Source organism: Mytilus trossulus, chromosome 7 (assembly GCF_036588685.1).
Source record: "Mytilus trossulus isolate FHL-02 chromosome 7, PNRI_Mtr1.1.1.hap1, whole genome shotgun sequence".
Lineage (NCBI taxonomy): Eukaryota > Metazoa > Mollusca > Bivalvia > Mytilida > Mytilidae > Mytilus > Mytilus trossulus.
This window is the reverse complement of record NC_086379.1, coordinates 42,673,810-42,695,851: the sequence shown is the minus strand read 5'-3', so window position 1 is coordinate 42,695,851 and position 22,042 is coordinate 42,673,810. Positions and strand designations below refer to the sequence as shown.

The following is a 22,042-nucleotide window of genomic DNA, read 5'->3' as shown; positions in this document are numbered from 1 at the left end:
TTGATTTTCTCGCTTGAGCCGGGACGGCGAGAGCGAGAAAGGCAAACGAGATGAGATGACCAATGATAATCTGTTTATCGCTATTTTACCTATGACGATGTTGTCAAATTCATGTCAATTTCGTTAGCAACGCCGCGTGCCTGCTTAGTTTCTAGCGATAATTTTCCATCTCAGGCGAGTAGCTTGATATGAAAAATTATCACAAAAAAAGATCAAAGGAAAAATACACAAAATAGCGATAAATAATATAAATGTCTTTATTGTTATGATTAAATCGTTGCACCATCTCCCTTACACAAGAAATAACTACTGTTTTCTTGATACCTAATGGCAAGTAATTCAGGAACATTCCGGAAGAGAAGAGATTCACAATAAATTTGAGATTCATTTGTCTCAATTGATTGGATATATCGGGGTGAAGAGAGTGGATATATATGGACTCCCTCTGCAAAATGGGGGTTACATGTGATGGATAGAGGCAAACATATTCCATTTTAAACAAAACTTCAAACAAACCGGCGCTTCTATTTAACTTCAAGAAGTTGAGTTTTGCTACTGGATGAGAGACAATAATTCTATGTTCCCTGAAGTTATTCTTTACATTAGGTCTCGCGTATACAACGAAAATCTCGTGTTAACACTCAACATTTTATATCAAATTTCTCTAAAAGGAATATGCGTAAGCAGAAATCTCAAATGACGATGCCAAGTGGAAACATTTATTATGCATAACCACGCTAGATTCATTCAGAAATGTGACAATATATATCCTTGTCGACATAAAATAGTTCCATTGTCCATTAATGCTACATCGTTTTCCATTCATTAATTTTTCATATACAAGATATATGTTTCATGAATGAGATTAGCTACGTGTCTGGATATTCACAATGCCTACGTCATTGATGAAACCATATCGTAGTAAACAATTAGTAAAAAGGTATATTACGTAGTAAAGTGGGCACTGTGGGGGTTATTGGATAGCCTTGAACTTTATGTGTCTGTCATACGAGTGTAAAGCTAGCAATTTATTAGCTTCGAATCGAATTCTTCATACTGTGAAATGTTTCAGGAAAGTTTATGTATAAGAGAGGCTAAAAATTAAAATAACAGAAGGATATTGAAAACAAACCCGGTCATAGTAAGTATGATTCGGTAGGTCACCTCCGAAAAAAAAGGACGGGATTGTGGTTAAAACTATTGGAACACAATCCCTAGTCATCTGTTCTTAAATGTCACTCAACCAATGTGCGATTCATTGCACATTATACAACAATGAATTGACCAGAAGCACCTTATTTGTGTAATAATGTGCGGAAAAACTCAATATCTTTTTAACATAGCATTAATATTTTATACATGATATGGCATAAGGCGTTCCTTATTTTCTCTTGCTTGTAGTATTGAGTTGGAAAAGAGAATTAAATTGAAAAACAGCTGTTTCGTTTCTTCTATCAAATCTATTAGAAACATATATTGTGAATCGAGCACGCCAATTAATAATTACAAGGACATGCATTGCTGTTTAAGCCATAGACGCCTTTCTTTATAATGGAATTGATTTCGAAGTTCTAGATCCCAAACACGTCATAAACAAATGATTACAACCATTATATAATTGTTCGGTTTCCATAAATTGCAAAAGAATGCAGTCATTAATGAAAGAAAATCCCGACATTGCGGTAAAAACTCCAGGAAAGCAACCATTTACTGTGTAAATTAGTTTATGTCTAAAGGTTTTAGATTAAACCGATAAGATTGAAAGTCTCAGAGAAAATATCTTCAGATTGTAAATACGATACTTGATACAATAAAACCCATATACTGGCTGTTACGATGATTTTTTTATTGACTTTCTGGAATGAATCGACAATTTTCGTGTTTACTGGTAAAGCGATTAATGAGGCAGTAAATGAAGGGTGGTTCTTGACAATGCCTTGTACGGTCAAGATAAATGTTTGAGATTAAATTAGTTAAATTGGTATTGAAATGGTAGTTTGAAGTCGATTGGTATTTTCAAAAACAACTTGAAAAGGAAAAACTAAAAATGGGTAGAACACATCTTAGCACCGAGGCTTTAAAACTCAATCGAACATTTAATTTCTCAATTTGCCTCTTTGCCTATGAAATCAAGGTCGCAATTCTGGATACAAGTTGGACAGTTAAGATTCTGTAACGTCAAAGAAAGATAAGCCAATTTCTATATGTGAAGCTTTGAAAATAAGTTTTCAGACAGTTGTGTATAATTAAATTATGTAAAATCTCACCAAAGATACCAGACTACATGTGCCAGACCTGCGTCTCGCTTATAAATAAGAACAACAAAGGCAAGCAAATACAAAAGAATGAAAGGACAAATCAAACATAGAAGTTTAACAGCATTCTAAGTTTTAAAAAATCAAAAAGTGTGCCAAATATTGCAAAGACCTTTTCTCTGTCTGTTGGTGGTCCGTCACCTTACCAGGTATAAGATACCAATGAGTCCAAACATTATTTGCCGGGGTAGTTAAGACACAGTGTTACTGCTTATAGTATTTGATTTACTGACAAAACCATGAAAGTAAGTTTGATCAATAAACTATGATATGAGGTCAAGGTCATGCATATGAAAGCTGCAGACAGCATATCAAAAAGATATAAAAAAAATACGAATCCATCCATTTGTGGGAAATAAATCTTAAAAGACTGGCGATATGTCCATGCGTTTTTTAAAGTTTATCTGCGTCCATTACTAGTATAATATATTTTCAGGTCAAAGGCAAATTTTTTTTATTATGGTACAGACCATTAGATATTCTATTTAGAAGTGTAGGATTTTTTATCAAACCAGATTTTTTTTATCATGCAAATTAAGCTAAAAATATGTTTGTTCATGATTAGTCAGTCCAAAATTTAAACATGTGTAAAGACAAAGGAATGTGGTATCTATATCAAACTAGGGTGTTTATAGGAATCTTTTAAAAACAGGACTCCGAGGTGGTCTCTTAAGCAGATTTGACTGTAAGTTAGATATATTATAGATTAAGCCGCTGGTTTTACTGTTTTCACTAGTTTTTTTTCTATTTTTAGATATTATATATAACTAGGTTGTTCGTTCACTTTTCGCGGGGACCGTTTTTCTCGTGCTTGAGACTCGATGTCCAGACTTCACTTGGGTATTTAAACCTCGTCTGGACAATATTTCTATAGATTGGGGAAATCTCATGTACTGGTAAGTTGAACATTAAATTTCATTTTATTCGTTTTCAATGTTTCAAATTGACTTAAATGTTTATTTCTTTAACGGAGAATGTCCGGTGAGACCCCTTTTTGGCCCCAAAATATAGCAGATTTACTAAATTGTTATAATGTAAACTTTTATTTATTAATTGAACAGCAGAATGCTTCTGTTACATAAATATGGGCTGTTTTTGATAATACAGTGCACATATATCGGGTACTAGCACCATGAAGGCATGCTTAAGGTTTATGTACCCTTCTGTGGCCATTTTTGTACGAACTTTCCAAACTTCATTTGTATCAAAACTACAGATATAATGAATAATAGAGATAGGCCATTTAGTACATATTCCAAGGGGAAACTTGATGCAAAGCATTATATTTTACTCTTTCATTGCATTTGATAGAAAAAGAGGACTTTCTGGCAAATAAATCAAGATTTTTATAGAAAATCCACAGCCTTTATCCTTGTACTCTCATATTTGGCAATTTGATGACTGATAGATATAGGATTATTGCATGCAGTGCTAGCAGTGATTTCCTTAAAACAAGTATATAAATGTAGGTATTGGTTAAAACAAATATGAATATGGCCAAAATCAAGTACACCTTTTAGGGTGCGCTCGACTTTAGTGACTCAGCACGAGGTGTTTTTGTAATTTACAGGTTGCTTAGAACTTTTTGAAAAAAATAAACACTAGCACATCATAGAAAATCAAGTGAGTAATTTATGTTTCAAATTTTATAACAAAGATCTCTGTATTAAAGGCTGTGGATTTTCTATTAAAATCTTGATTTATTTGCCACAGTCCTCGTTTTCTATCAAATGCAATGAAAGAGTAAAAAATAATGCTTTGCATCAAGTTTCCCCTTGGAATATATACTGAATTGCCTATCTCTATTATTCATTATATCTGTAGTTTTGATACAATTGAGGTTTGAAAAATTCGTACAAAAATGGCTACAGAAGGGTACATAAACCTTAAGGTTCATGTGGACCCTATGCCTAAAATGGCCGTATTTTCACCTCAAAATTTTCTCTGAGTACAGGCAAACCTGTGCATCAGGAAAAATTTTAAGGCATGGCATGCCCTAGATAAATAGAATTCAAATGCATTGTATGATTTAGAAAATTCATAACTTAACTGGATTTTGCCGTACACTTTTTTCCGTCTCTGCAAAAGATGATAAAATTAACAAACAGTTGAGTTTACCTTGATATGGTCCACTCAGATACACAGTTTAAATAACCAATTATTGTCGGGTATCTATTGTCCATCTAATGTCCATGTCAATTAAAAATGCTCACTTTAATTTTTACCTGTGGGGAAGTTCTCAAACCTGTTTCCCAACTTAGTTTATTTTGGCACCTTCTGGAGGAATGAAAAAAAGTGCACGAAAAAATCCTGGTAAGTTTTTATTTTTCTAAAACATAAAACATATATAAAATTCATTTATCTAGGGCATGCCATGCCTGAAATTTTTTACAGATGCGCAGGTTTGTCTGTACTCAGAGTAAATTTTGGGGTGAAATTACGGCCATTTTAGCCATAGGGTCCACATGAACCTTAATCAGTGAAATCTTCACAATTCTAGCATTTTAGTTAAATTTTAGACGGCTTTCGCGTAAAACGAAAGTGGCCGCATTCGTGTTCATCCTTAATATTAAAATGTAAGTTGTATTTTATGATAATATATAACATATATAAAGGTTGAGGATGAACACGGATGCGACCACTTTCATTTTTGACAAAAACCCATCTAAAAAGTGGCATTTTTGGCATATTTTGTAAATTTTTCATATTTGAGCTTGAATCGAATCGTTTTTAATGACACAATCAGTTAAAATCATTCACATAAACTAATTGAATCAAATAAAATAGACACTTAAATGTTTATAAAATTGTCAAAATCTTTCGTCAGACGAACCTGAAATTTGAGGCCAAAATCGGTCCTTACCGGACCTACTCCTTTGATATTTTTTGTCGATTTCGTCAATCATTTCTTTATTCATAATTTACGTTTCCGTACGTTTTCCGTCTATGAATAGAAGGAATTGTACACTGGCTGGATATTTTATGATTTCGGGTTTATAAAGAGATGGGGTACATTTTGATAGCGATATTGAAGACAATGGTCAATTCGAGGGATATTTTAAATTATAATACTGCACTCGTTCTATTTGAGCAGTCAAAATGTGTTGACCGTATATTTCTATGTCATATACAGTCGCTGACCTGATATCACTTTAAATAGAAATTGTCGAAATTATATTTAATTATTCATACGACCTCTTCAACCTGTTCTTGTTTCCTATGTAAACAACGATGCGTTTAACGACTCAACCTTGTTTCTTTTACAATTTTTAGGGAAAACATATTTCACTTATTAATAATTTTTGTTTGCAACTTATAAATCATTAAGTTATATGTTGATTGTTGATATTTTAGTCGGTAAACAAACGAATTCGTTCGACATTGATTGCAGTTTTCAATAGGTAATGATGTACATTTCATCGTGTTGTAGATTTCTCCGCCTGTGTGATATGAGGCCTATTAAAAGGGAGATTTTCCCCTATATTTATATCAAATAAATAACATTAACACACTAAACAACAATAGAAAATGGTTTTATTTTAGATTGCAGTATAAAGACAATTATACTGCAATCAGCTATTTTACTGTACAGATAAAGCTATACGTATAAACGTTAGCTTTATACGTCAATGACCCCAATTGACCTATAAGCCCCGCCTCCTTATTGTATTTCATCAACAACATCACGTCACGACCATGACAACGTAAAGTAACAATGGTCAAACTTTTTTGAATTTAAACTTTTATGTCTTCAAATTGGTTATTTATATATCATGTTTATCAAATGCTATTAATTAAGTTCATTTTCCCTTTCTAATTCCTTAATACGCCAATGTCTTGCCACCTGGACTACGCTCATAGGGAAATACCCCAAAATGGTACCCCAAGAGGGAAATTCCAAACACTTTTTTTTAACAATTTTCATTACATGTTTTTTTCATTTTTCATTTTTTTTTTCGATTTCAGTATAAAGACAATATACGTATAGTGTCTTGAAATATGAACTTTATTTGTATTCGGCACGAAACGGGAAAATGCTCGGTAGAACCTCGCATTTTCCCGTTTCTAAGCCTCATACAAATAAATTTCATATTTCAAGACACTATACGTATATTGTCTAATAATAGTGCATTGACTTGACATATCAACGATATAAGGATTCGGCCCGAAACGGGGAAAATGCTCGACACAGCCTCGCATTTCCCCGTTTCTAAGCCTCATCCTTATATTGTTTATGTCAAGTCAATGCACTATAAAATGATTATCAGTCAGGATTCTACTTCGTCAAAATTATCTCCCGATTACACCAGTTCATTTTCACAATCGTAGAAACGGAAGCCATTGTAGGGATGACGCGCTATCAATTTTGCTCTTTGAAACCGATTAATTTATTTACATTGCACCATTACGATCCTTATATGTCAGTTGTATTTTTAAAGACAAATGTATCAACTAGCTAATCAGTTAATAATCCTGTCAGAGTGTCTGCATTGATTCAACTTAAAACTATTGTCTGATCGGTTGCCACGTGGAATTTTCGAAAATTCATAAACGTTTAAAAAAATTCTAATTAAATATTTCGTGGAAGGGCAGACTAGATTTTTTAGTATATGAAGACTATAAAATCTAGTTATCACACACAAAAAAATAGAATTTTTCGAAGATATGCATTTTCATCATCCAACTTGAAAGACTGTCAAGTACTTTCAGTAAAAAAATAGCTATTCGAATACACCTTCTCTGTTTTTGTGACTCATTAGATAGGTATTTCACTTGACCCATATATTTCATCTTTTAGTACTGTGATTTTTTTTTGTGTTGTAACGTCAACCTGTAGCTTTTACATATAAAAATGATAGAATCTGAAGCGAGACGATATATGAAACAAAATACTCAAACACGCCCCAACAAAAAAAGGTGCACTCGATTTTCTCTTTTCGATACAATTGTTACCCATTTTTTGGATTTTTTTCGTCAGTCACATAATGGAAGGGCAGACACGAAAATTACTGAACTTGTAGATTGATATGTCTTCCGTCCGTGGTAATTTTTTCAAAAAAATCGGAGGTTATGCATTTTTGTCATCCAACTTGAAAAATACCCATGTCGTCGACTTGATATATAATTGTTCTGCTTAACTATGAACTAGATAAATTGAAAACTTATGCAAATGGTGTTTTTAAAATAAAACACCTCGTAATTGAGAATAAAATTGGCGTAATTGAGAAGAAAATTGCAATTTTTTTTGCTTCAATTAACTTTTAAAATTTTTGTCACTATAGTTAACAATACAGTAACATTTATCGCCTTCTCTAACAAAGAGCTTCGATTCTTTTGTTCTATTTCAACCTGCTTTCCGATTGTCCATGTAACGGTCGTCAATCAATTCGAGGGATATTTTAATGTAACGGTCGTCAATTTTCGGAATTGTTCGTGCCTTACTCTGGAATTGAAATTGTATTATCGCATGTGTTTATTTAAGGTCTTGAACTGGTCAATGCTATTGAATAATATGTTTCAGACATTGCTGTTGTTGGACCGAGAATTGAACGGGAATAGTTATTACAGTGCAATGGTTTTTTTTTTTTACTTGACTGACTTTGGTCTCTAGTTCATGTTCATGTTCTAGTCTTACGAAGTCGGTGAGGAACCAGTGTGTATAGTCCTTTATATTAGGAAGGTGGGACGTCATGAACCTGGCTGTTAACAATATTAATTCAAAATGAAATGTGATATATAATATCTGTCATGTCAAAATATAGTTAGTTGATTGTGGACATTATCCGCTGGTAGAAGTAGACAGTATATATTGTTGAATTAACTCCATATAACTTAGAATTAATTATCCATGGGCTTATTGTTCTGTATACTCATCTTTCTATATATATATATATATATATATATATATATATATATATAAATGAATGTTGGCTCTTTTAACTGTTTTCATTTAATTGTCTGCGATTGTGGGTCGCTGTCACATTAATGTATTCCTGTATCACATTTTATTCAAACCCAAATGATTCACTTGATTATAGACATATTGATAAATCTGGACCACTCCCGTCCCTCAGTATACCCTTGCTAAATGGGTGCGTGCGTTTGGCTTATCGGATATATAAATGCACATATTCGTCCGATCGAAATAGAAATGTATATTCGAACAAAATTGGGACCGAAAATTGGTAATATGTCGGAGACAACTACCCGCCCAAAGAGCAGATAACAACAGGTCGCTAATCTGTCTTCAATGCAGCGACCGAGAAAAATAGAGCGTATAATGAATCACTAAATGTACTCTTTAACTTAAATTAAATATGGGAGTTGTTTTACCTTTTTGCTTTAGCACTATTGAGAATTAGGAAACTTGTGTGTGCACTAGACTCATCTTAATTGACAATGATTGTCAGTTTTCCTATCGAAGGTCGGTGGGTTTCTCCGGTTCCTCCACCAATAAAAACTAACTGTCACGAAAAAGCACTAAATGCGGTGCTTGAAAGTGGCGTTACAACACCAAAAATCCAATCATAATCATCGATACAAAATCACATATACTGTATATTTACCCTTGAACTAATCTACACATTTTTTTTCAATTTCTTCTATAGAAATTCTTGCATTTCTTGCATTTCTAACCTGAAATAGTTTATTGTTGTTCTGGAGAGGTTTTAACCGTGCTATCAGGAACCTGTAATTCAGTGGTTGTCGTTTGTTTATGTTTTACATATTTGTTTTTCGTTTGGTTTTTTTTTACATAAATAAGGCCGTTAGTTTTCTCGTTTGAATTGTTTTACATTGTTTTATCGGGGCCTTTTATAGCTGACTATGCGGTATGGGCTTTGCTCATTGTTGAAGGCCGTACGGTTACCTATAGTTGTTAATGTTTGTCATTTTGGTCTTTTGTGTATAGTTGTCTCATTGGCAATCATACCACATCTTCTTTTTAATATGTCGGATCTTTCTGACAGATCTGAACGGAGAAAAGAAGGGATTTCAACTGTATCGCGAGTGCAGACATATCATAACATATAAGCAAACATGCAGTTGGCTGTACTTGTTAACTAGTTTGTGAAACACAACTGATATAGTATGTGGATCATGACCTGTTTTCACGCCCAGTGCACCTGTTTTTATTGGGGTTTGTGTTGTTCTGTCTTGAGTTTTCTGTTACAGTATAATGTTTGTTATTATTGTTTGCCCTTTCTGTGATTGGTCTTATTATTTTCAAGTGCCACAGTCACATATTCTATTTGTATGCCCATTTATGATCATTATGTTTTCTGGTATACGCGTCCGTTCGTCCGTCTGTCCCGCTTCAGTTAAAGTTTTTGGTCGAGGTAGTTTGATGATATTGAAGTCCAATCAACTTGAAACTTAGTACACATAGATATAGGAAGATGTGGTGTATGTCAATTTTGATATGATCTTTCTAATTTTAATGCCAAATTATAGATATTACCCCATTTTCACGGTCCACGAAAAATAGAAAATGATAGTGCGGATGGGGCATCCGCGTACTTATGACACATTCTTGTTTAATTTTAATTTTTTGACGAAAAAGTAACTAATTTCCCTTTTACATTATTATTTCAGCTTTTCCAGCACACAAAAATGGCTAGAGTAATATTCATTCTCGCAGTTGTGACATTGTTCGTACTCTCAGTAGAATCGGACGGACTTAACTTCTGTGATGCAGTAGATTGTACAGCTAGCTCTTTTTCTCTGCGTCCTGAACAATGGCCTCGGTGGTATGTAGCAATGGGGTCTGACTCAAAGGGTCAACTACATGGGATTCACAAACTCATATCTCTCGGTAGTAGTCGGCACAAATTTAATTTTGAACGCATCAGTTCAAACGAACCATATTTCTACATAACATCAGAGAAATGGCAAGGATGGTATGTTTACATGACGGATACACGAGACGGTTTGGTTCAGTCGACCACAACAAAGCCAGGTGCGGCAGGCGAATGGAAGATCGAGAAAGTTTCCGAAGGAGTATACACATTGTTCCCAAAGAAATGGCCTAACTGGCACATGTGTATGAAAAATGACCGTAAGGGTACCATCTACGGGTGTCCGGAAGGGCGTTTTTTCATAGACAAAAATTAAAATATGGATCTGAGTTTTTGACATTTTGTTTATCAAAATCATTAATTGAAATAAAATTGATAAAAATGCATTTTAACTTTATTCTTTTTAATTAGACATGGTATGTGGCACCGCTAAAGTCCACAATTCCTCTAAAGTCCACAACACCGCTGCACATTGGTACATGTGTAACATTCATGAAATCAAACGCTTCCAACCGCAAAAGTTAACGATCAAAAGCATATCGCAAAGATCGCAAACATTACCTTCACCTCTCTGCGATTTTCAGTGGACACCTAGCAGAGTTTTGGGCGAAATTCTTTGGTTGGTGTCAATTACACTAACTCTTCTGGATATTTTCACAAATAATAGATGATAACAGGCGAACAAGTTTCATACAATGAAAAGAAAATATTGTCAATTTTCATACAATAAAAAGAAAATATTGTCGAGTTTCATACAATAAAAAGAAAATTGTCAATTTTCATACAATAAAAAGAAAATTGTCGAGTTTCATACAATAAAAAGAAAATTGTCAATTTTCATACAATAAAAAGGAAATTGTCGAGTTTCATACAATAAAAAGAAAATTGTCGAGTTTTATACAATAAAAAGAAAATATTGTCGAGTTTTATTAATAAAAAGGAAATTGTCTAGTTTCATACAATAAAAAGAAAATTATCGAGTTTTATACAATAAAAAGAAAATATTATCGAGTTTTATACAATAAAAAGAAAATATTGTCGAGTTTCATTAATAAAAAGGAAATTGTCGAGTTTCAAACAATAAAAAGAAAATTGTCAATTTTCATACAATAAAAAGAAAATATTGTCGAGTTTCATACAATAAAAAGAAAATTGTCAATTTTCATACAATAAAAAGAAAATTGTCGAGTTTCATACAATAAAAAGAAAATTGTCAATTTTCATACAATACAAAGAAAATTGTCGAGTTTTATACAATAAAAAGAAAATATTGTCGAGTTTCATACAATAAAAAGAAAATTGTCAATTTTCATACAATAAAAAGAAAATTGTCGAGTTTTATACAATAAAAAGAAAATATTGTCGAGTTTCATACAATAAAAAGAAAATTGTCGAGTTTTATACAATAAAAAGAAAATATTGTCGAGTTTCATTAATAAAAAGGAAATTGTCTAGTTTCATACAATAAAAAGAAAATTGTCGAGTTTCAAACAATAAAAAGAAAATTGTCGATTTTCATACAATAAAAAGAAAATATTGTCGAGTTTCATACAATAAAAAGAAAATATTGTCGAGTTTTATACAATAAAAAGGAAATTGTCGAGTTTTATACAATAAAAAGGAAATTGTCGAGTTTTATACAATAAAAAGAAAATTGTCGAGTTTTATACAATAAAAGGAAATTGTCGAGTTTCATACAATAAAAAGAAAATTGTCGAGTTTCATACAATAAAGAAAATAGTCGAGTTTTATACAATAAAAAGAAAATATTGTCGAGTTTTATTAATAAAAAGGAAATTGTTTAGTTTCATACAATAAAAAGAAAATTGTCGAGTTTCATACAATAAAAAGAAAATATTGTTGAGTTTCATTAATAAAAAGAAAATTGTCGAGTTTCATACAATAAAAAGAAAATTGTCGAGTTTTATACCATAAAAAGAAAATTGTCGAGTTTTATACAATAAAAAGAAAATATTGTCGAGTTTCATACAATAAAAAGAAAATTGTCGAGTTTCATACAATAAAGAAAATAGTCGAGTTTTATACAATAAAAAGAAAATATTGTCGAGTTTTATTAATAAAAAGGAAATTGTCTAGTTTCATACAATAAAAAGAAAATTGTCGAGTTTCATACAATAAAAAGAAAATTGTCGAGTTTTATACCATAAAAAGAAAATTGTCGAGTTTTATACAATAAAAAGAAAATATTGTCGAGTTTCATACAATAAAAAGAAAATTGTCAATTTTCATACAATAAAAGGAAATTGTCGAGTTTCATACAATAAAAAGAAAATTGTCGAGTTTCATACAATAAAAAGAAAATAGTCGAGTTTCATACAATAAAAAGAAAATATTGTCGAGTTTCATACAATAAAAAGAAAATATTGTCGAGTTTCATACAATAAAAAGAAAATTTTGTCGAGTTTCATACAATAAAAAGAAAATTGTCGTTTTATACAATAAAAAGAAAATTGTCGAGTTTTATACAATAAAAAGAAAATTGTCGAGTTTTATTCAATAAAAAGGAAATTGTCGAGTTTTATACAATAAAAAGAAAATATTGTCGAGTTTCATTAATAAAAAGGAAATTGTCTAGTTTCATACAATAAAAAGAAAATTGTCAATTTTCATACAATAAAAAGAAAATATTGTCGAGTTTCATACAATAAAAAGAAAATATTGTCGAGTTTTATACAATAAAAAGGAAATTGTCGAGTTTTATACAATAAAAATGAAATTGTCGAGTTTTATACAATAAAAAGAAAATTGTCGAGTTTTTTACAATAAAAGGAAATTGTCGAGTTTCATACAATAAAAAGAAAATTGTCGAGTTTCATACAATAAAAAGAAAATAGTCGAGTTTTATACAATAAAAAGAAAATATTGTCGAGTTTTATTAATAAAAAGGAAATTGTCGAGTTTCATACAATAAAAAGAAAACTGTCGAGTTTTATACAATAAAAAGAAAATATTGTTGAGTTTCATTAATAAAAAGGAAATTGTCTAGTTTCATACAATAAAAAGAAAATTGTCGAGTTTCATACAATAAAAAGAAAATTGTCGAGTTTTATACAATAAAAAGAAAATTGTCGAGTTTTATACAATAAAAAGAAAATATTGTCGAGTTTCATACAATAAAAAGAAAATATTGTCGAGTTTCATACAATAAAAAGAAAATTTTGTCGAGTTTCATACAATAAAAAGAAAATTGTCGTTTTATACAATAAAAAGAAAATTGTCGAGTTTTATACAATAAAAAGAAAATTGTCGAGTTTTATACAATAAAAAGGAAATTGTCGAGTTTTATACAATAAAAAGAAAATTGTCGAGTTTTATACAATAAAAGGAAATTGTCGAGTTTCATACAATAAAAAGAAAATTGTCGAGTTTTATACAATAAAAAGAAAATATTGTCGAGTTTCATTAATAAAAAGGAAATTGTCTAGTTTCATACAATAAAAAGAAAATTGTCGAGTTTCAAACAATAAAAAGAAAATTGTCAATTTTCATACAATAAAAAGAAAATATTGTCGAGTTTCATACAATAAAAAGAAAATTGTCAATTTTCATACAATAAAAAGAAAATTGTCGAGTTTCATACAATAAAAAGAAAATTGTCAATTTTCATACAATAAAAAGAAAATTGTCGAGTTTTATACAATAAAAAGAAAATATTGTCGAGTTTCATACAATAAAAAGAAAATATTGTCGAGTTTTATACAATAAAAAGGAAATTGTCGAGTTTTATACAATAAAAAGGAAATTGTCGAGTTTTATACAATAAAAAGAAAATTGTCGAGTTTTATACAATAAAAGGAAATTGTCGAGTTTCATACAATAAAAAGAAAATTGTCGAGTTTCATACAATAAAAAGAAAATAGTCGAGTTTTATACAATAAAAAGAAAATATTGTCGAGTTTTATTAATAAAAAGGAATTTGTCTAGTTTCATACAATAAAAAGAAAATATTGTCGAGTTTCATACAATAAAAAGAAAATATTGTCGAGTTTCATACAATAAAAAGAAAATTTTGTCGAGTTTCATACAATAAAAAGAAAATTGTCGTTTTATACAATAAAAAGAAAATTGTCGAGTTTTATACAATAAAAAGAAAATTGTCGAGTTTTATACAATAAAAAGGAAATTGTCGAGTTTTATACAATAAAAAGAAAATTGTCGAGTTTTATACAATAAAAGGAAATTGTCGAGTTTCATACAATAAAAAGAAAATTGTCGAGTTTTATACAATAAAAAGAAAATATTGTCGAGTTTTATTAATAAAAAGGAAATTGTCGAGTTTTATACAATAAAAAGAAAATTGTCGAGTTTCATACAATAAAAAGAAAACTGTCGAGTTTTATTAATAAAAAGGAAATTGTCTAGTTTCATACAATAAAAAGGAAATTGTCTAGTTTCATACAATAAAAAGAAAATTGTCGAGTTTCATACAATAAAAAGAAAATTGTCGAGTTTTATACCATAAAAAGAAAATAGCGTCGAGTTTCATACAATAAAAAGAAAATATTGTCAAAGAAATCTAGAAAAATTATCTCAACTATTCGACAATCGCTATGTATAGCAACAATCCAACAATTACTCGATTAGGGAACACACCAGAGGCGGATCCAGACATTTTAAAAAGTGGAATTTCAACTATATGTCTCCATTCAAATACATTGATCAACCAAAACAAAAATAGGGGGAAGGGGTTCATTGATACAAAAAATGGGAAGTTCACAATAGCCTGGAAGCTGAATTTTTTTTTTTTTACAAAGTTTTGTTTTCGACCGAACCACATTGCTAATGTCGAGATGTATTTCACAATATAAGACGGCCTTGTCTCACTCTGTATCTGGTGTATACCTTATCTCAAGTTCGATGGGATATTTGCGTTCAACAGTTTCATAGCCACCACATTTTGAATCATTTAGCGACTAGAAAAAAATATGTTGGTCAATCAAGAAACTAGGCATCTTGATACTGTTAGTTTAAAAATATTGTTTTATACAATGAAACAATGCAGCCCAATAGTCAACATTAAGATAATGACATGAATATATATCATGTGGTCATTATTAACAAAACTTAGAATTTTTCGAAAAACTAAAGATTTTCTTATTCAAGGCATAGATTACCTTAGCCGTATTTGTCACAACTTTTTGGAATTTTGGATACTCAATGCTCTTCAACTTTGTACTTGTTTGGCTTTATAAATATTTCGATTTGAGCGTCACTGATGAGTCTTATGTAGACGAAACGCGCATCTGGTGTATTTAATTGTAATCCTGGTACTTTTGATAACTAATTTAACTTTACTTTCCGCTACATAGATATTCTGTCACTTCTGAGAATCCGATTTTTTTTACAAAGAAGAATTCATCTTGCGTTTGCCGGGGTTTTTATTCAACCAAGCAGAACCAATTCTTTGAAGTTGTCATTTAGTTTGGAATGGGGAATATTTGTATACAGTGTAGTAAATTCGAATAGTATATACTTAAGTCTTAGATTGTATGTCTTCAGTTATATTTTTTTTTTGTATCCACATCTGATTTATACCACCTCGAGAAAAGGAAGTTAACAATAACTTTGAAACCCGACTTTTGATTGCGGATAAAATTAAGGAAAATAAGTTAGAAAGATTTTGTGGAGCACATTACATGGAAGACACAGCATTATACCATTGTGTATAATTACATTAAATAACAATAGCATTTACAATAAGCACTTGTCTGGAATGGAAAGCTTGCATCAACGACACACAATATTGTGTATCAGTTCATGTCACAACTGTTATATTCCTATTTTGGGTCATCTGGTTATCGGGACTGCCTCACACAATTTATACATTTAGGTCAGAAAACGTGGAACATGTTTTAGCTTTTGTCATTACATTGAGTTGTCGTCTGCCAGTGCAGAAGCATGAAGATGAAATATTAAAGATTGATTTTGAACAACGTACAGTTTATTCGTCGCTCGTTGCTTGTGCTTGCCATAGTCCCCCAGCCAAGTACACGACATGGTGGAGGACCCGGGCACAAGCACAATAAACAAGGCGGATTTAGTTGGTGTACAGGGTGCTCGTCCACCTTTCAGTCTGGTAAAAATGTGGTTGTTTATATAGGGAATCGCTGAAGCATGACCAGAGCGGACCCCCTCTTAGCCGTTCAATATATATCTAGTGTAATAAGGCCTGGGGTTTTTTTTTCAAACTTTTTACTGGTTTAAATCAACCGGAAACATGTTTTAATTTAAACCATAAAAATGTTAAAAGATCTTACAAGGGAGAACATAAACGCAACGGTTAAAGAAAATGTTTAAGCTATAAGCCATTTAAAAAATGCTTTTCATCCCGGTTGAAATGTTCTTTAACCATATAACCGCATGGTTAAGACTGGATCGTTGAAAAACTTAACCATTATAATGCTTAAAACCATGTTAATGGTTTAGAATTAAACCAGATGCCCCGCAGGGCGCAGCTTTATACGACCGCAGAGTTCGAACCCTGATCATTGGTGCAAGTATGGACACACCATTCAAGCTTGATACAGCTCTGAATTTGGATTGTGATTAAATAGTTGACGCAACACAGGTTTCTGACACATAATGAATGTGGTCTAAGAACTTAAACTTAAAAACTTTAAATTTTAAATTGGACATTACCTATTATGGTCCAATATCCAAAATCAAAATACATGGTTAGATTCATCATTCAAAGAATCCCAAGAATTTAATTTATAATGAAATCAAATAAAGCAATTTTGGACCCCGATTTGGGCCAACTTTAAAACTGGGCCACTAATAAAAAAATCTAAGTACATGTATAGATTCAGCATATCAAGGAACCCCAATGATTCATGTTTTGTTAAAATCAAAATTAGTTTAATTTTGGATCCTTTTGACCTTAATGTAGACCAATTAATAGACGGGACCAAAAATTAAGAAGCTACATACACAGTTAGATTCGGCATATCAAGAACCCCAATAATTCATTTTTTGTTGAAATCAAACAAAGTTTAATTTTGGACCCTTTGGGCCCCTTTTTCCTAAACTGTTGGGACCAAAACTCCCAAAATCAATCCCAACCTTCCTTTTATGGTCATAAACCTTGTGTTTAAATTTCATAGATTTCTATTAACTTCTACTAAAGTGCGAAAACCAAAAAAAATGCTTATTTTGCCCCTTTTTGGCCCCTAATCCATAATCTGTTGGAACCTCAACTCCCAAAATCAATCCCAACCTTCCTTTTATGGTCATAAACCTTGTGTTTAAATTTCATAGATTTATATTTACTTATACTAAAGTTATGGTGCGAAAACCAAGAAAAATGCTTATTTGTGCCCCTTTTTGAACCCTAATTATTATTCTGTTTGGACCTCAACTCCCAAAGTCAATCCCATTCTTCCTTTCGTGGTCATAAACCTTGTGTTTAAATTTCATTGATTTCTATTTACTTATGCTAAATTTATTGTACGAAAACCAAGAATAATACTTATTTGGGCCCTTTTTTGGCCCCTAATTCCTAAACTGTTGGGGCCAAAACTAACTTCCAAAATCAATCCCAACCTTCCTTTTGAGGTCATAAACCTTGTGTCAAAATTTCAAAGATTTCTATTTACTAATACTAAAGTTATAGTGCGAAAACAAAGAAAATGCTTAATTGGTCCCTTTTTGGACCCTTATTCCTAAACTGTTGAAGCCAAAACTCCCAAAATCAATGCCAACCTTCCTTTTGTGGTGACAAACCTTGTGTTTAAATTTTATAGATTTCTATTAACTTATACTTAAGTTATAGTGCGAAAACCAAATGTCTTCGGACGACGACGACGCCGACGCCAACATAATACCAATATACAACCAAAAAATGTTCAATTTTTGTGGTCGTATAAAGTAGAGGCTCTAAAGAGCATGTGTCGCTCACCTTGGTATATGTAAATATTAAACAAAGGAAGCAGATGATGCATAACAAAATTGTATTTTGGTGATGGTGATGTGTTTGTACTTCTTACTTTACTGAACATTCTTGCTGCTTACAATTATCTCTATCTTTAATGAATTTTGCCCTGTAGTTCGGTGGAAAATGTTAGTAAAAATTTACAAATTTTATGAAAATTGTTAAAAATTGACTATAAAGGACAATACCTCCTAAAGGGGTCAACTGACCATTTCGGTCATGTTGACTTATTTGTAAATCTTACTTTGCTGAACACTATTGCTGTTTACAGTTTAACAGGTCGAGAACTCTAAATTTTCTGACGTCAGAATATATTTGCATAGTAATTTTCAAAACACAAGGCCAATATGGCCTTGAAAAACTGACCAATCGACTCAATGAACTACAATGCACTGTGGGCTACTACAAGTAAATTACTACTTAAAACACGCGGAATTAGTGGGAAAACAGTCAACTAATATATTGTCTGGGACTCTCATTACCAAAGTTTTTATTCTGCAAATATATTTAATGTAAAATATATAACGTAATCTTCAATTTGCATGCTCAGATTAAAAAAATATTGTTAATTGGCTTCACAATTCGACTTTCTTTTTCGCCTTGCAAAAGTAGTTGAACCAGTTTTGTGCATTGTTATGAATTGAACCGGCATTAAATTCAACACAAGACACAGTGAAATATCCAATGAAGTGACCACTGTCCAGTAAGAAAATCATTTGAGCTCTTTTAAACCTGTATAATGTCATTCCTAAATCATTTCTGCCTAGAAAAACACGAAAAACTTTCATTGAAATACTTCTTTCTGTACTGAATGTGTTATTTTTTTTTATCAGGACCTGAACTAATAGTAAGAACATCATAATATTCATTAAGGTTTATGTACCCTTCTGTAGCCATTTTTGTACGAATTTTTCAAACCTCAATTGCATCAAAACTAAAGATATAATGAATAATAGAGATAGGCCATTTAGTACATATTCCAAGGGGAAACTTGATGCAAGGCATTATTTTTTACTGTGTCATTGCATTTGATAGAAAAAGAGGACTTTGTGGCAAATAAATCAAGATTTTTATAGAAAATCCACAGCCTTTAATACAGAGATTTTTGTTATAAAATTTGAAACATAAATTACTCACTTGATTTTCTATGATGTGCTAGTGTTTATTTTTTACAAAACGTTCTAAGCAACCTGTAAATTCCAAAATACCTCGTGCTGAGTCACTAAAGTCGAGCACACCCTAAAAGGTGTACTTGATTTTGGCCATATTTATATTTGTCTTAACCAATAACTACATTTACAAACTTGTTTTAAGGAAATCAATGCTAGCACTGCATGCAATAATCCTATATCTATCAGTCTTCAAATTGCCAAATATGAAAGTACAAGGATAAAGCCTGTGGATTTTCTATAAAAATCTTGATTTATTTGCCACAAAGTCCTCTTTTTCTATTAAATGCAATGGAACAGTAAACAATAATGCTTTGCATCAGGTTTCCCCTTGTAATATGTACAAAATGGCCTATCTCTATTATTTATTATATCTGTAGTTTTGATACAATTGAAGTTTGAAAAGTTTGTACAAAAATGGCTACAGAAGGGTACATAAACCTTAAGCTAAAAATAAGTGTTATGAAAGAGGCAGAGGCGGATCCAGCCATTTCAAAAAGGGGTGTCCTAATCCTGGACAAAAGGGGAGGGGTTCCAACTGCATGTCCCCATTCAAATGCACTGATCATCCAAAAAAGGGGATCCATCCCCCGGAACCCCCCCCCCCTGGATCCGTCGCTGAGCGGGTACGGTATATAGCCTAATACATTTTTTATAGTTTCATCCATCGAAAATATCCGTTTGTTGCTAATTTTATCACAAAATGTACCTCAGAGGTTTTTAATCGTTCGGCTGCTGTCCTGTTGACATATGTAAAATATCTCCAATATTAAAAGTCTCTGGATCATAGTGGTTGCCATATTACCTTTTATTTTTTTCTAAAACGTGTACGCGTGCTTTGTATATAGAAATAAGAAGATGAGGTACATGTATGAGTGTCAAATGAGACATCTTTCCAACAAAGACATAATTTAGTAAAGTAAGCAGGCATACTTAGGTTCAATGCTGAAAAGTAAAATTGACCCAAAAATTACTTGTGTAAAACAATTCAAACAAAAAAAAAAAAAAAAAGCGGCCCATTTAAATATATAAAAGGACAAGAAATCTATCCCATAAAAAAAATATATTGTATAGGAGCCTGTATTTCAGTGGTTGTCGTTTGTTTATGTGTAACATATTTGTTTTTCGTTCATTTTTTTTATATAACTAATGCCGTTAGTTTTCTCGTTTGTATTGTTTTACATCGTCATATCGGGGATTTTATAGCTTACTATGCGGTATGGGCTTTGCTCATTGTTGAAGGCCGTATGGTGGTCTACAAATGTTAATTTTTGTGTCATTTTGGTCTCTAGTGGACAGCTGTCTCATTGGCAATCATACCACATCTTCTTTTTTATTATAGATCTAACGCTGCAATTTTCACAAAACATATCAAATTTTCCACCTTGTCGCACATACATATGGATAAAATCATTACAGCATATTTCCTAATGCATGTAGAGTAAAACTTTGGTAAGCTTGTTTGTTTGTATATTGTACAAAATATAAAATATACAATGCCTATATACATATTGTTTAAAGATGCCAATCTTATTTTCAAAGCTGGTATAAACAACTATACAAACAAAGCAAGCAAGCCAACCAAAGTTTTACTTTGCAAGAATAAGAAATCAGCTGTAAGGATTTTATTAAGTTTGGCAAATGTCCGAGCCCGTTAAAAGCGAACAAACTGAAACTACAGTTGCTGACTTAACTACCTTCACTACCTTCAACACAGTCTGGAAGTCCCATATACTGAAATGTGACACAAAAAATACGTAAAGATTGTGTTAACACGGCCATGTATGTAAATATTTTCTTCGCCTTTTTTACGAACACAAAATTCAAGGATCCCACATTTGCCTTTAATTATCTATACGAACATTGCTGTACTCGTGAATATCAGCACCGGCTGTTATCGACGGCTTACTTCGCACTAGTAAGTTTGTCTCATGGGTAATTATTGTGTTTTGTGAACTTTTTTCGCTGTTGTTTCGTTGCTGTCTGGTGGACAAATACATGAAATCTCTGTGCCATCATCAAACATGTTAATGGCTATATATCGGGTAATTCAAACCCTTTTTTCTTCGCATAGAAACAACTCTTCGTTAATATGAGCATGGAAGTAATACTGTATATCACAAACTATAAATGAGAATTCACAAAATGAAAAACTAAGCGAAATTGTGAATCCCGCATTGCACGAAAAAATGTATTGTATATTTCAGTAAATAACACGTGTTCTTGGTTGATTGTAAACACGTAGAAGTCCATCATGCATTGTGACTCATTTAGTGGATTGGCCAAAAACCGAGGTAAAAATAAATTGCGTCACATGTAAATAAACAATTACATTTGCAAGAACAAAAGTATGCTAATTTATGCATTTCCATATAAGGTAGTTGTCCCGACCTGTTTATCTTTATATTCTAGAAAGTAACAAAAAACAGCAAAATTTCCTTAAAATTACCAATTCAGGGGCAGCAACGCAACAACGGGTTGTCCGATTCATCTGAAAATTTCAGGGCAGTTAGATCGTAGATCTTGACATGATAAACAAATTAACCCAGTCAGATTTGCTTTAAATGCTTTGTTTTTTTAGTTACAAGCCAAAAACTGCATTTTACCCCTATGTTCTATTTTTAGCCATGGCGGCCACCTTGGTTGGATGGCCGTCTCACCGGACACATTTTTTAAACTAAATACCCCAAAGATGATTGTGGCCAAGTTTAGTTTAATTTGGCCCATTAGTTTCAGAGAAGATTTTTGTAAAAGATTACTAAGATTTACGAAAAATGATTAAAAATTTACTATAAAGGACAATAACTCCTA

General features: G+C 31.7%; 1 long non-coding RNA gene across 1 annotated transcript; it reads left to right on the top strand.

Annotated features, from left to right (window-relative positions):
- The first annotated feature begins 3,057 nt into the window (after positions 1 to 3,057).
- Positions 3,058 to 10,497, top strand: LOC134725105 (uncharacterized). Its single transcript, XR_010108517.1, has 2 exons — positions 3,058 to 3,211; positions 9,909 to 10,497. It is a non-coding gene; the product is annotated as an uncharacterized LOC134725105 (long non-coding RNA).
- The last annotated feature ends 11,545 nt before the right edge of the window (positions 10,498 to 22,042 follow it).